Source organism: Oncorhynchus clarkii, chromosome 3, assembly GCF_045791955.1.
Source record: "Oncorhynchus clarkii lewisi isolate Uvic-CL-2024 chromosome 3, UVic_Ocla_1.0, whole genome shotgun sequence".
In the NCBI taxonomy this organism is placed as follows: Eukaryota; Metazoa; Chordata; class Actinopteri; order Salmoniformes; family Salmonidae; genus Oncorhynchus; species Oncorhynchus clarkii.
This window is the reverse complement of record NC_092149.1, coordinates 21,846,457-21,860,478: the sequence shown is the minus strand read 5'-3', so window position 1 is coordinate 21,860,478 and position 14,022 is coordinate 21,846,457. Positions and strand designations below refer to the sequence as shown.

General features: G+C 40.9%; 1 protein-coding gene across 1 annotated transcript in view; it reads right to left on the bottom strand.

Moving 5' to 3' along the window:
- Positions 1–3,226: 3,226 nt before the first annotated feature.
- LOC139405818 (t-SNARE domain-containing protein 1-like) overlaps positions 3,227–14,022 on the bottom strand; it is an 80,165-nt gene continuing 69,369 nt past the window's right edge. Inside the window, exon 6 of the mRNA XM_071148254.1 lies at positions 3,227–3,378. The gene's annotated coding sequence lies outside the window, so the exon portion shown is untranslated. The remainder of the gene's footprint in view (positions 3,379–14,022) is intronic.

The window sequence follows — 14,022 nt, the reverse complement described above, 5'->3', positions numbered from 1 at the left end:
GGAGCAGGCTGTTGACTCTGGGCACCTCTGGGCACCTTTCATCCAAGCTACCCAATACTGCCCCTGCAGCCATAAGAAGTTGTTTAACTTGGGTCAAACGTTTTGGGTAGCCTTCCACAAGCTTCCCACAATAAGTTGGGTGAATTTTGGCCCATTCCTCCTGACAGAGCTGGTGTAACTGAGTCGGGTTTGTAGGCCTCCTTGCTCGCACACACTTTTTCAGTCCTGCCAATAATTTTTTTTATAGGATTGAGGTCAGGGCTTTGTGATGCAAACTCCAATACCTTCACTTTGTTGTCCTTAAGCCATTTTGCCACAACTTTGGAAGTATGCTTGGGGTCATTGTCCATTTGGAAGACCCATTTGCAACCAAGCAGTGACTTCCTGACTGATGTCTTGAGATTTTGCTTCAATATATCCACATCATTTTCCTGACTAATGATGCCATCTATTTTGTAAAGTGCACCAGTCCCTCCTGCAGCAAAGCACCCCCACAACATGATGCAGCCACCCCCGTGCTTCACGGTTGGGATGGTGTTCTTCGGCTTTACAAGCCTCCCCTTTTTCCTCCAAACATAATGATGGTCATTATGGCCAAACAGTTCTATTTCTGTTTCATCAGACCAGAGGACATTTCTCCAAAAAGTACGATCTTTGTCCCTATGTGCAGTTGCAAACCGTAGTCTGTCTTTTTCATTGCAGTTTTGGAGCAGTGGCTTCTTCCTTGCTGAGTGGCCTTTCAGGTTATGTCGATATAGGACTTGTTTTACTGTGGATATAGATACTTTTGTACCTGTTTCCTCCAGTATCTTCACAAGGTCCTTTCTGATGTTTTGGGATTGATTTGCACTTCACACCAAAGTACGTTCATCTCTAGGAGACAGAACGCGTCTCCTTCCTGAGCGATATGACGGCTGCGTGGTCCCATGGTGTTTATACTTGCGTACTATTGTTTGTACAGATGAACGTGGTACCTTCAGGTGTTTGGAAATTACTCCCAAAGATGAACCAGACTTGTGGAGGTCTACAATTTTTTTTCTGAGGTCTTGGCTGATTTCTTTTGATTTTCCCATGATGTCAAGCAAAGAGGAAGGCCTTGAAATATATCCACAGGTACACCTCCATTTGACTCAAATTATGTCAATTAGCCTATCAGAAGCTTCTAAAGCCATGACATCATTTTCTGGAATTTTCCAAGCTGTTTAAAGGCACAGTCAACTTAGTGTATGTAAACTTCTGACCCACTGGAATTGTGATACAGTGAATTATAAGTGAAATAATCTGTCTGTAAACTATTGTTGGAAATTAATGGTGTCATGCACAAAGTAGACTGTAGTTTGTTAACAATAAATTTGTGGAGCTGTTGAAAAACGAGTTTTAATGACTCCAACCTAAGTATATGTAAACTTCTGACTTCAACTGTACGTACCAAAGTTAGCATGTTTAAGAGGAAATATTGAACCACTAACATACTGTAGATCTCAATCATTGGTCATCTGTACAGCAGGCAAAACACAACAGTACTGCTATTTTGAAAGAGTAAAACATTCTCATATTCACTTCTGATATCTAGGAGATTTTATTTATCAAAAAGACACAATGTAAGTACATTTTACAATGGTAAAATAAAGAGCTGAAGAGTAATAGGTGCTACAAATTCCTTTCTGAACATCAACGTTCTCATAACGTTACCATTGTGAATAATCATATTTTGCGACGTTGAGAATTTTTACAAGCAGTGAAGGAACATATCACATCAATGAAGCACAACTTAATTCAAACAGAAAACGTTCACAAGTATCCACAGCTATCATTCATCTTTTCATCGCCCACACCACAATTCTAGAAACTTTAAGCTTTTGTCAGGGATATGAGAAGCTACAGTAAGTTACATCACCTTAAATATATGCATAGATTTGAATAGTGATGCCAGACCTTGAAGATAGGTTCCTAGTAGAGACTGCTGAGGGGAGGACGGCTCATAATAATGTCTGGAACGGAGTATGAAATGGCATCAAACACATGGAAACCATGTTTTGATGTTTTTAAAACCATTCCAACATTCCGCTCCAGCCATTGCCACGAGTCCTTCCTCCCCAATTAGAGTGCCACCAAAGTCCCGTGATAGATTCACAAACATTTTGGTGCTTTTGGTTCATTTTGTTCCTTTTCTCTGCAAGGTACAAATAAAAAAAAACAAATTAATATCTGGGCACACTGACTCAGTAAGACTAAGAGAAAATAACAATAATAAAACACTTCAGATTTGTGTATGCATGCGATGAGTTAAGAGCTAGAGCCCACTGATGCCAGTGGATTGTGAGGAAAGAGTAATAATAAAAGATGCATGACGTCGGAAGCAGAAAAGGCTAGGAGCTGACACTGAAGCTGCACACTGAAGAGTCTTACCCATCTTTTCAGAGAACTCAGTGATAACACACACATACAGCCCACGGGAGAATTCAGAGAGATGATAATCACCCCTCTGAGAGATTAATTAAGTCTATTACTATCTCTAAATAAGCCTTCCTGGAAAATATGTAACAGGATGAGACATTTGGAGGCCAGAGGGTGAGTGCTTCAGGCGATCAACAAACCTGTAATTTATGTCACATGTTCCACTCTTTACACTCAGATCATGGCAGATAGATATGTTTGTGTGCAAGTGTGTCTGTGTTTGCATGAGCGAGAGAGAGAGAGAGAGGATAGCAAGAGTAAAATGATAGTAAAATAGGACTGAAAAAAGCTGTAAATCATATTTTAAAGTACTCTTTTTATCACACCATTTGATACATTTTTGTCTAATGATCATTTATGTATTTATATAATCATAAGTACTACACAACATTTTAATATCATACTTCGTAGATACAGTAGCATCAGGTAAATATGATCCAGTGCTTAAAAAACAAAAACAAGTAAACAAACACAGAGGAAATCAGGGTAAAGTAAGTGGATACTCTTCCATGATTGGCTGGTTGGCTGCCACAGCTACCATAGTTAGGTACAGTATAAAAGAACCACAGTAGACTAGTATGCCATTCATTTAAAGATGATAATATAAGTACCAGCTATCCCCCCGCCCCGCCCCCTGCCTGACACACACACACACACACACACACACACACACACACACACACACACACACACACACACACACACACACACACACACACACACACACACACACACACACACACACACACACACCTGCGCACACCAAATATCTAACTACATAACCAAGGAGAGACAGCCATGACGAAGTAGAGGTGTTGGTGTGGGGCAGCCCCTCCTGTCTGAGACTGCTGGTAAAGGTCAGGGGTCAGGTGGTCAGGTGGGGCAGAAGCAGAGAGGTCACAGCACTATGACTGCAGCTACCTGGGAAACACAAGCACACCAGACAACATGCATCAATCATTAACCAGCGCTATATAGGCAAGCTAACGATGGGATGACAACCACTACATGTAGGCTACTCACAAAGCTAAGCTTTCTAAACCAAGTCTAAGCCAATACCACAGGTGTAATATTCATGTACATATACCTTTACCTTTAAATCCACTACTAACTGCCTTAGGCTTATATTATTTCCACTTTTATTTTATGAATTATTAATTGGTAAGGAACTAATTTGTACTTTTTATTATGGAAGTGACACAAGGTCGTGGGTAGTATTTTATGATTGGTGGTCAGTGTATGAGTTCTAATTACGTCTGGGCCAGAGTTCAACCAGCTGGAGATCCAAATGGTTCATTAATTAGCATCCCCCTGTGACGGGCATAAAGTAGAACCACAAAAGGCCACAGTGCATCACTTTTATCTCAAATTATACTCAGGGGTTGGCCAACTCATCTGTTAATTACAGCATGTAGCTAAGATGATCTAAGGGTTATGCAGCACACAATATGAAAATAAAATATACAGTGTTGTACTTTAGATGTTTATGTTATGTGTCTAACTATACAACTTCTAAAATGATTTCAGGGTTATACTGTATGTTGAGCTGAGAAAATACCATGTATTGTGATTTAGATGAAGTGTTTATGTTATGTTGAACAATTCAATCGTTATCGTTCCATGTCATAATTGAAGGCGTAAATGAATAGACATCTGGGGTGAGTCACATAGACCTATTGCTGAGATCGGCTTTGTATTGAACCCACAGGGCAAACAACACCCACAGGGCAAAGAATGGCTTCTTCCTCCAACTACCTCTGCCTCACACCTGACACTATGGAGTCCATTCTTCCAAGCTGTCTGTCACTCAGTCTGTCTTTCTCTATTTCTCCTCTCCTCTCCAGTCAGTCCATAACTACCTTTCCACATACGTCCATTGGAGGGGTTGGCGGTCATGTCAGAGGGGGCGAATCACCAAAGCAGATCTCTCTCCTCACTCTTTCTTTCTCTTCTCTATCTACTACTACTCAAGACCTGACCAGCCAATCTCTGATTAAAACTCACCCCACCTTATTTCAAAGAGAGAGGGAAAGAGGGAGGGAGAAAGAAAGGGTGAGAGAAAGACAAAGAGAGAGAGAGAGAGAGAGAGAGAGAGAGAGAGAGAGAGAGAGAGAGAGAGAGAGAGAAGAGGGATTGCGAGAGGCCACAGTCTATGAAATGGGGGCAGAGTTCCTGCAATCCTTTCTGAGAGACTGATGGCCATTGGCTGAGACTGCCCGTGGCCAGGCATGCCTGTTTGGGTAAGAGTCTAGAAGAGAAAAGACCCATACAACTGAAGTTCGAAAAAAAATACACACCACTGTGGTGTTTTATTTTTCATTCAACTTTCATTCATGTAGGTCTGTCTAATTCAGACATTACCTATATTTTGTCAAGATAGATCCTAGTGTAAGAAAGGCAAGCAAGTGCAACCAGCAGCTTTACAATATTCCAAGTTCCTGCGACACACAAAACAAGGAAATTGAAAATGGAAAACTCAGACCTGCTTGTATATCATTATGCTCTTTGGTAAAGCATTTCTTTTTAGGGCAATATCAGTAGAAATGTTACAAATATGGAGGTTCAGGACCAGTGGAAGCTCCTCAGAGGAGGAAGGGGAGGACCTTCCTACTCAATTAATATTTTTATTTTTTTTAATTGTGAAACATTTAAAAAAAAACATATTTTTGAATATTATATTATTGATGAAAAAACACTGTTTTGCAATGAAGGTCTACAGTAGCCTCAACAGCACTCTCTGCGTTAGCACCACGTTGTAGCAGAAGGACAGATAGTTTCCGTTCTCCTCTGGGTACATTGACTTCAATATAAAACCTAGGTGGCTCATGGTTCTAACCCCCTTCCATAGCCTTACACTGTAATTATGACAACTTCAGAGCTTTTGCAGCATCAACTGACATGATGTCCACCCAATCAAAGGATCAGAGAATGAATCTAGTACTTAATGCACAAGCTACAGCTAGCTGGTACTGCAGTGCATAACATGTGGTGAGTATTTTAACAGCTTTGAACAAATTAATTTCTTTAAAATTGAAGGAGAAGCGAGAGAGAGCTAGCTATATTTCCTTGTATTCTTTTCACTTTCACTTACTTAGCTAGGGAATGCAGCTAGCTAGTTTAGCCTACTCAAACACCCGGCTCAAACAGAGAGGGATGCCATGTTAGCTAGCTGGCTATGGCTATCCAACACTGGAACTCTTCCAAGTCAAAATACGCTTTAGGTTGTATTAATTTATTGCCACCAGGGCCCGCCAGTGTAACTGCTCAACTGCTTTCTGTACACTGTACTGCATGATTGTAGCGGGTTTACTAGCGAGTTACTTCTAGCTATGTTGACTATGATGATAGCTAATATGATGTCAATATGGTGGGGTGAGGGGAGTATACAGGAATATAATGGATACAAAAAAGTTAATTTATTTTATTTATGCAAACAATTAACTTGATAGAACCCACAATCTATCTGCACCCTGCCCTACCATCCATACCCTGATTGGAGTAAACTAACGGACAACAATACTTCTACTGCTACTTATACTGCTCACATGTATGGTACATGTAAGTTCAATAATTATACAAGTATTCTTCATTTCCTCTTTCTGCAAGTGCTGGATTTTCAACCAACCGACCATTCATTCTGATCTTAGAGAGGTGGAGGGGGGAGAGGAGGAAATAGTATGAAGTTTGACAGGGGGATGAAGATGACTACGCTGCAGACCTCTGTCTATGAAAAGACCCGAGGCTTCCGTCAGATTGGTGATTTTATACCCATCTGAACGATGTCCTGATCCAGACAGGTTGGAATGATGCCAGGAAGGAGGGGGAAGAGAAGAGAGAGAGGCACAGATGAACTGATGGAATGAGAGAACAAAACGTTTTGGGGGAGAAATAGAGGAATAAAAATGGGGAGAATTGTGGATAAAAATGGGGAGTATGGTGGATAAAATGAATGGGACAGAGTAGAGAACAAGAAAATACAAAGAGAGAGCGTAATTGAGAATGAGAGTGAGCAAAAGAGAAAGTGAACGAGAGAAAGAGAAACAGAGAGAGATTGATCGATCAAGAGAGAAAACGGAAGGAAGAGAAAAGGAGAGAGAGCGAGGTAGAGAGTAACGGTAGGGAGATATGGTGCTTTGAAAAGATCAGAGGGCATGAGGCTACCCCGTCTCCCTGGCACACACACAGAGAGGGAGAGAGAGCTCTGCCAGTATCACCCACTTCAAAGCTCTGTCTCTGTGCCACCACAACGGAGACCCCCTTCTCCTTCCGGAAGAGTCTGGGAGACACACACATGCATCTACGCGCGCACACACACACACACACACACACACAGATGAATCTTCTGCAGTGTATCTTGGGTAAAGCAAGGGGGCGCTGGAAAGCTGTTTGAACATAACTCCACCTTGTCATTGAAAGACGTGGGCGGAAAGGAGGGAGGAAAGGAGGGAGGGAAGGAGGAAGGTTAGGAGGGAGGGAATGAAAGCCAATAAACACAGACAGTCCCCAAGATGAATGCTCGAGTGACAAGCTGAGGGAAAAAGCAATGCAGCAGTTTAGACATCTGGTAATGTGCCTCAGTAGATCCATTTCCTGCAATCAAACAATATAAAAACTCCAGACAGACAGTCTAATGAGAAAAAGAAAGGAGATAAACTGAATTAAAAAAATACATTGGTGAAAGTGTCAAGTTACTGTACTGTACTGTAGATAACATAGACAAGTCAGACAACAGACCAGTGGAAGCTGCTGTCACATTAAATCACGTTTGATACCTTAATCCATTCCACCCATTACAATGATCCAGCTTCCCTTCACTTGCCTGCACCGAAAAAGACATGTCAAATCTCCTTTGTACTGAGTGAGTTGGTAGAGATGTTTACTATCGCCCAGCCAGAGTGAAGGAAGATTTAGAAGTCAAACTGAAATCCAGGGTGGATGGGATCAATGTGAGCAGCTGGGGAGGGGTTGTGTTTTGAAGGCCCCTGTTCTGTCCGTCACGGCTCATTTCCAGCAGAGCCAGTGTCCAGATGCATGGAGCTGATAGGCCGTATCAATTACAACCCAAACTGGCTCCATGGCACAGCTATCACAGCTATCGATTGTCAGTCACAGGCTGGATGAATGGCGTAGACTCTGAGCCAACAGGTTGACAGGGTGGTGTGTGTGTGATTGTGGGGGGAAAGAGGGAAGAGGAGAAGCAGATATTTCACATGACAGCCTAGTTTGACCACTCACATTCAAGTGAGTGGTGAGTACTCAAGTGAGTATTACTCAGTCTCTCTATCTTAACACATTTGATGGCTACACCGTTGTGTACAACAGTATATCCAATATGAACCTAGCTCACCCATTGTACTGAATATCAGACCTACAGTCTGTCCACTCAAATACACTGGTGAACACAATGACATAGTGGATGGATTTATGCTGCCTCTTTAACCCTCCATGTGAGGTCCCTCCATACCTAAGCTGCTACCCACCATCCATCCTTCCCTCTATCCCTCGATTGACTCTCTCCAAAATGGCATCTGTCTGTGTGAGGAGCTCTGTGTTGATCAGGCTGGTGTAATGACAGCCTAAGCTGTTCGTTGGAAGGTCTCAAACATTAAGGCACTGGCCAATCAGCTTTAGGTAATCTCAGCTCTTCTTCCTGGAGAATGCTGGCTATACTGAGCAGGCTTGGTTTGAGCAGCTGGGGATGTGTGTGTGTGTGTGTGTGTGTGTGTGTGTGTGTGTGTGTGTGTGTGTGTGTGTGTGTGTGTGTGTGTGTGTGTGTGTGTGTGTGTGTGTGTGTGTGTGTGTGTTTTGATGTGGAGGGTCTATATGTCTATGTGTTTGGGGTGTATAATTCTGAAATGATAAGATTTACAGTAAATGGAGAGAAATTAAAACATGTATTTGAAAGCTGTGTTAATCATTTTGACCATAGCTACTAGTTTGTGAAATGTGTTACTGCTAGTCTCAGATCACCTGTGTCACATAGTGATGTGTTTTCTCATGGAAAGAGAAACGACAGTGACAGTCCCTCACCCACAGAGTCACAGTAATCCCCTGCAGCAAAGTTTGGAGTAAGCTGACCGCATGGAAATAGATAAACAAGGATTGTCATTCTTCACCCCGTAATGGAAAATTGCACAGCACTTTCTCTCCTCAGCATTTATCGCTAATAGTTTAAAAAAAAAATCCATACAATCTAATTTACTGCAATCATTTCTACACACAAAATATACTTTCTAATTCTTTGCACATTGTTTTCTTTCTTCCATTTTATTTAGCTATTTCCCTCTTACTTTAGGGAAGATATCAGAAGCAGAAATAGGTTGAGCAACAAGGCCTGAATCCACAATATCAAAACAATCTGAATTGGAATTTTTTCCTAAACCACAAACGGAATACTTTTATTTAAATTGACTCCTATCATTTAACAAAATACAGTCATTTTCTCAATAATAAAAAACTGCAAAGTCTCCCAAACATCTGAAGTTAACAAAAAGAAAAGTGACAGTCAGAGTGAAACATTCTGAAAGCAAAAAGAAAACGTTTTCTTCCCTTCCCTCGTAGAGCAGAGGATAGATTGAGGACGTCAGTGACGAATGTCTTGCATTAACTTTGTTGTTTATTTTCCCCCGGAAGCAGTGAAAATAACCCTATTAAATCAAGTAGTCACTCAACCATCAATCTCAATGCAGCTGACTAGTCCCTCAAAGCTAAATGGGGTTTAGAATTTGCATGAGGCGAGTTTACCCACAAAGCCTTGCCTAAGAGGATTGCAGTTCAGACAGAGAGCTTATTGTCACACTTGTTCATGGACACAGATTAACGGTAGTAGACCACAAAAGGACTGCACTAACTTCATGGCAAGGCGCACAAGTTCCCCCTCACTGCATTGCTAGTGAAGAGATCTCTCTTTCAGTAGCGGAAATACAGCAAATTACAATGCAGCAGTTACTTCTGTGACATCTATGGATTAATAGCTACTCTGTACTCTTCATTTCCTTTCATTTCACATGAGTACTTACTGCATGGTTATTTGCCTTTTTGACTTTAGTTTCAAAAGCAGGTGTTTATGGACACCAGAAAGGCCTGAAAATACAGTATTTTGGGTAACTCAGATTGTTCTGGCATTTCTCACATAGAAAGTTAATTGGGAGGAATGATGGTGAATATACTTTTTATATTTGTATCACAAGCCATTTTGGGGAGAATCATGATGAAAGTGGCCATTTTAGGTCAATTTTAGCCCTATACATTCCTCTTGTCAGAGGCCTGATCACTACAAATAAACTTTGACTTAAAGCATTTGAAAAGGTTGTGAGAACGTCGATATATGCCTTCCTCAGCAAACACAAAAAAAAGAAGAAAAAGAAGAAAAAGGGGGTGTCCTCGGATGGGGCCACAGTGTCTCCTGACCCCTCCTGTCTCAGCCTCCAGTATTTATGCTGCAGTAGTTTATGTGTCGGGAGGCTAGGGTCAGTTTGTTATATCTGGAGTACTTCTCCTGTCCTATTGGGTGTCCTGTGTGAATTTAAGTGTGCTATCTCTAATTCTCTCTTTCTCTCTTTCTCTTTCTCGGAGGACCTGAGCCCTAGGACCATGCCTCAGGACTACCTGACATGATGACTCCTTGCTGTCCCCAGTCCACCTGGCCGTGCTGCTGCTCCAGTTTCAACTGTTCTGCCTTATTATTATTCGACCATGCTGGTAATTTATGAACATTTGAACATCTTGGCCATGTTCTGTTATAATCTCCACCCGGCACAGCCAGAAGAGGACTGGCCACCCCACATAGCCTGGTTCCTCTCTATGTTTCTTCCTAGGTTATGGGCTTTCTAGGGAGTTTTTCCTAGCCACCGTGCTTCTACACCTGCATTGCTGGCTGTTTGGGGTTTTAGGCTGGGTTTCTGTACAACACTTTGAGATATCAGCTGATGTACGAAGGGCTATATAAATACATTTGATTTATTTTGATTTAAAAGTCAATAAGTATTCTACCCCTTTGTTATGGCAAATCAAAATAAGTTCAGGAGTAAAAATGTGCATAACAAGTCATTTAATAACTTGTATGGTTTCACTCTGTGTGCAATAGCAGTGTTCTTGATACTCCCCATCCCGGATCCGGGAGCGTAATCATTGACTGACACTAATTAGCATAACGCAACGGACATAACTATTACTAGAAAATATTCCTATTCATGAAAATCACAAGTGAAATATATTGAGACACAGCTTAGCCTTTTGTTAATCACCCTGTCATCTCAGATTTTCAAAATATGCTTTACAGCCAAAGCAAGACAAGCATTTGTGTAAGTTTATCGATAGCCTAGCATAGCATTATGTCCAGCTAGCAGCAGGTAACTTGGTCACGGAAATCAGAAAAGCAATCAAATTAAATCGTTTACCTTTGATGAGCTTCAGATGTTTTCACTCACGAGACTCCCAGTTAGATAGCCAATGTTCCTTTTTTCCCAAAATATTATTTTTGTAGGCGAAATAGCTCCGTTTGTTCTTCACGTTTGGCTGAGAAATCGATCGGAAATTGCAGGCACGAAAACTCGGAAAAATATTCAAATTAACTCCATAATATCGACAGAAACATGGCAAATGTTGTTTATAATCAATCCTCAAGGTATTTTTCAAATATCTATTTGATAATATATCCACCGGGACAATTGGTTTTTCAGTAGGACCGATTGGAAAAATGGCTACTTCTATATTTTACGCAGGAATCACTCTGAGAGCCATCAGGTGACCACTTACACAATGTAGCCGCTTACGAGTATTCTTCAACATAAATGCGTAAAACTACGTCACAATGCTGTAGACACCTTGGGGAATACGTAGAAAAAGTAATCTGGTTGATAGCCCATTCACTGCTCAATAGGGATGCATTGGAACGCAGAGCTTTCAAAACACGAGGCACTTCCGGATTGGATTTTTCTCAGGCTTTCGCCTGCAATATCAGTTCTGTTGTACCCACAGACAATATTTTTACAGTTTTTGAAACTTTAGAGTGCTTTATATCCTAAGCTGTCAATTATATGCATATTCTAGCATCTTGTCCTAACAAAATATCCTGTTTACTTTGGGTACGTTATTTTTCCAAAAATGAATAATACTGCCCCCTAGTCACAACAGTAAACAATAACATTTGAATGACTGCATCATCTCTGTAGCCCACACATACAATTATTTGTAAGGTCCCTCCACAAAGACCAGAGAGGTTTTTATAATGCCTCACAAAGAAAGGCACCTATTGGTAGATGGGTAAAAAAAAGAGACATTAAATATCCCTTGGAGCATGTTATTAATCAAGTCACTACAAAGATACAGGCATCCTTACTAACTCAGTTGCCGGATAGGAAGAAAACCTCTCAGGGGTTTCACCATGAGGACAATGGTGACTTTAAAACAGTTTTAGAGTTTGTTTTATTTTTATTTTTTAAAGGGGTGGATCAACTTTAATATTGCGGATAGAATGTTGCTTCCATCAATGTAATTGTCTGCATCATTTCCAATCCCCCATATATTTTCTTCAACACACAGTTGAAGTCGGAAGTTAACATACACCTTAGCAAATACATTTAAACTCAGTTTTTCACAATTCCTGACATTTAATCCAAGTAAAAATTCCCTGTCTTAGGTCAGTTAGGATCACCACTTTATTTTAAGAATGTGAAATGTCAGAATAGTAGTAGAGAGAATAATTTATTTCAGCTTTTATTTCATTCATCACATTCCCAGTGGGTTAGAAGTTTACATACACTCAATTAGTATTTGGTAGCATTGCCATTAAATTGCTTAACTTGGGTCAAACTTTTCGTGTAGCCTTCCACAAGCTTCCCACAATAAATTGCGTGAATTTTGGCCCATTCCTCCAGACAGAGCGGTGTAACTGAGTCAGGTTTGTAGGCCTCCTTGCTTGCACACGCTTTTTCAGTTCTGCCCACAAATGTTCTATAGGGTTGAGGTCAAGGCTTTGTGATGGCCACTCCAAAACCTTGACTTTGTTGTTCTTAAGCCATTTTGCCACAACTTTGGAAGTATGGTTGGGGTCATTGTCCATTTTGAAGACCCATTTGTGACCAAGCTTTAACTTCCTGACTGATGTCTTGAGATGTTGCTTCAATATATCCACAGCATTTTCCTACCTCATGATGCCATCTATTTTGTGAAGTGCACCAGTCCCTCCTGCAGCAAAGCAGCCCCACAACATGATGTTGCCTTACTCGTGCTTCACGGTTGGGATGGTGTTCTTCAGCTTGCAAGCATCCCCCTATTTCCTCCAATCATAACGATGGTAATTATGGCCAAACAGTTCGATTTTTGTTTCATCAGACCAGAGGATATTTCTCAAAAAAGTACGATCTTTGTCCCCCATGTGCAGTTGCAGTGGTCTGTAGTCTGTAGTCTGGATTTTAATGGCGGTTTTGGAGCAGTGGCTTCTTCCTTGATGAGCGGCCTTTCAGGTTAAGTCGATATAGGACTCGTTTTACTGTGGATAGAAATACTTTTGGGCCTGTTTCCTCCAGCATCTTCACAGGGTCCTTTCTGTTGTTCTGGGATTGATATGCACTTTTCACACCAAATTATGTTCATCTCTAGGAGACAGAACATGTCTCTTTCCTGGGCGGTATGACGGCTGCGTGGTCCCATGGTGTTTATACTTGCGTACTGTTGTTTGTACAGATGAACGTGGTACCTTCAGGCATTTGGAAATTGCTCCCAAGGATGAACCAGACTTGTGGAGGTCTACAATTTATTTTCTGATGTCTTGGCTGATTTATTTTGATTTGCACATGATATCAAGCAAAGAGACACTGAGTTTGAAAGTAGGCCTTGAAATACATCCACAGGTACACCTCTGATTGACTAAAATGATGTCAATTAGACTGCCAGAAGCTTCTAAAGCCATGACATTTTCTGGAATTTTCCAAGTTGTTTAAAGGCACAGTCAACTTAGTGTATGTAAACTTCTGACCCACTGGAATTGTGATACAGTGAATTATAAGTGAAATAATCTGTCTGTAAACATTTGTTGGAAAACTTATTTGTGTCATGCACAAAGTAGATTGCCAAAAGTACAGTGCCTTGCGAAAGTATTCGGCCCCCTTGAACTTTGCGACCTTTTTCCACATTTCAGGCTTCAAACATAAAGATATAAAACTGTATTTTTTTGTGAAGAATCAACAACAAGTGGGACACAATCATGAAGTGGAACAACATTTATTGGATATTTCAAACTTTTTTAACAAATCAAAAACTGAAATATTGGGCGTGCAAAATTATTCAGCCCCCTTAAGTTAATACCTTGTAGCGCCATCTTTTGCTGCGATTACAGCTGTAAGTCGCTTGGGGTATGTCTCTATCAGTTTTGCACATCGAGAGACTGACATTTTTTCCCATTCCTCCTTGCAAAACAGCTCGAGCTCAGTGAGGTTGGATGGAGAGCATTTGTGAACAGCAGTTTTCAGTTCTTTCCACAGATTCTCGATTGGATTCAGGTCTGGACTTTGACTTGGCCATTCTAATACCTGGATATGTTTATTTTTGAACCATTTCATTGTA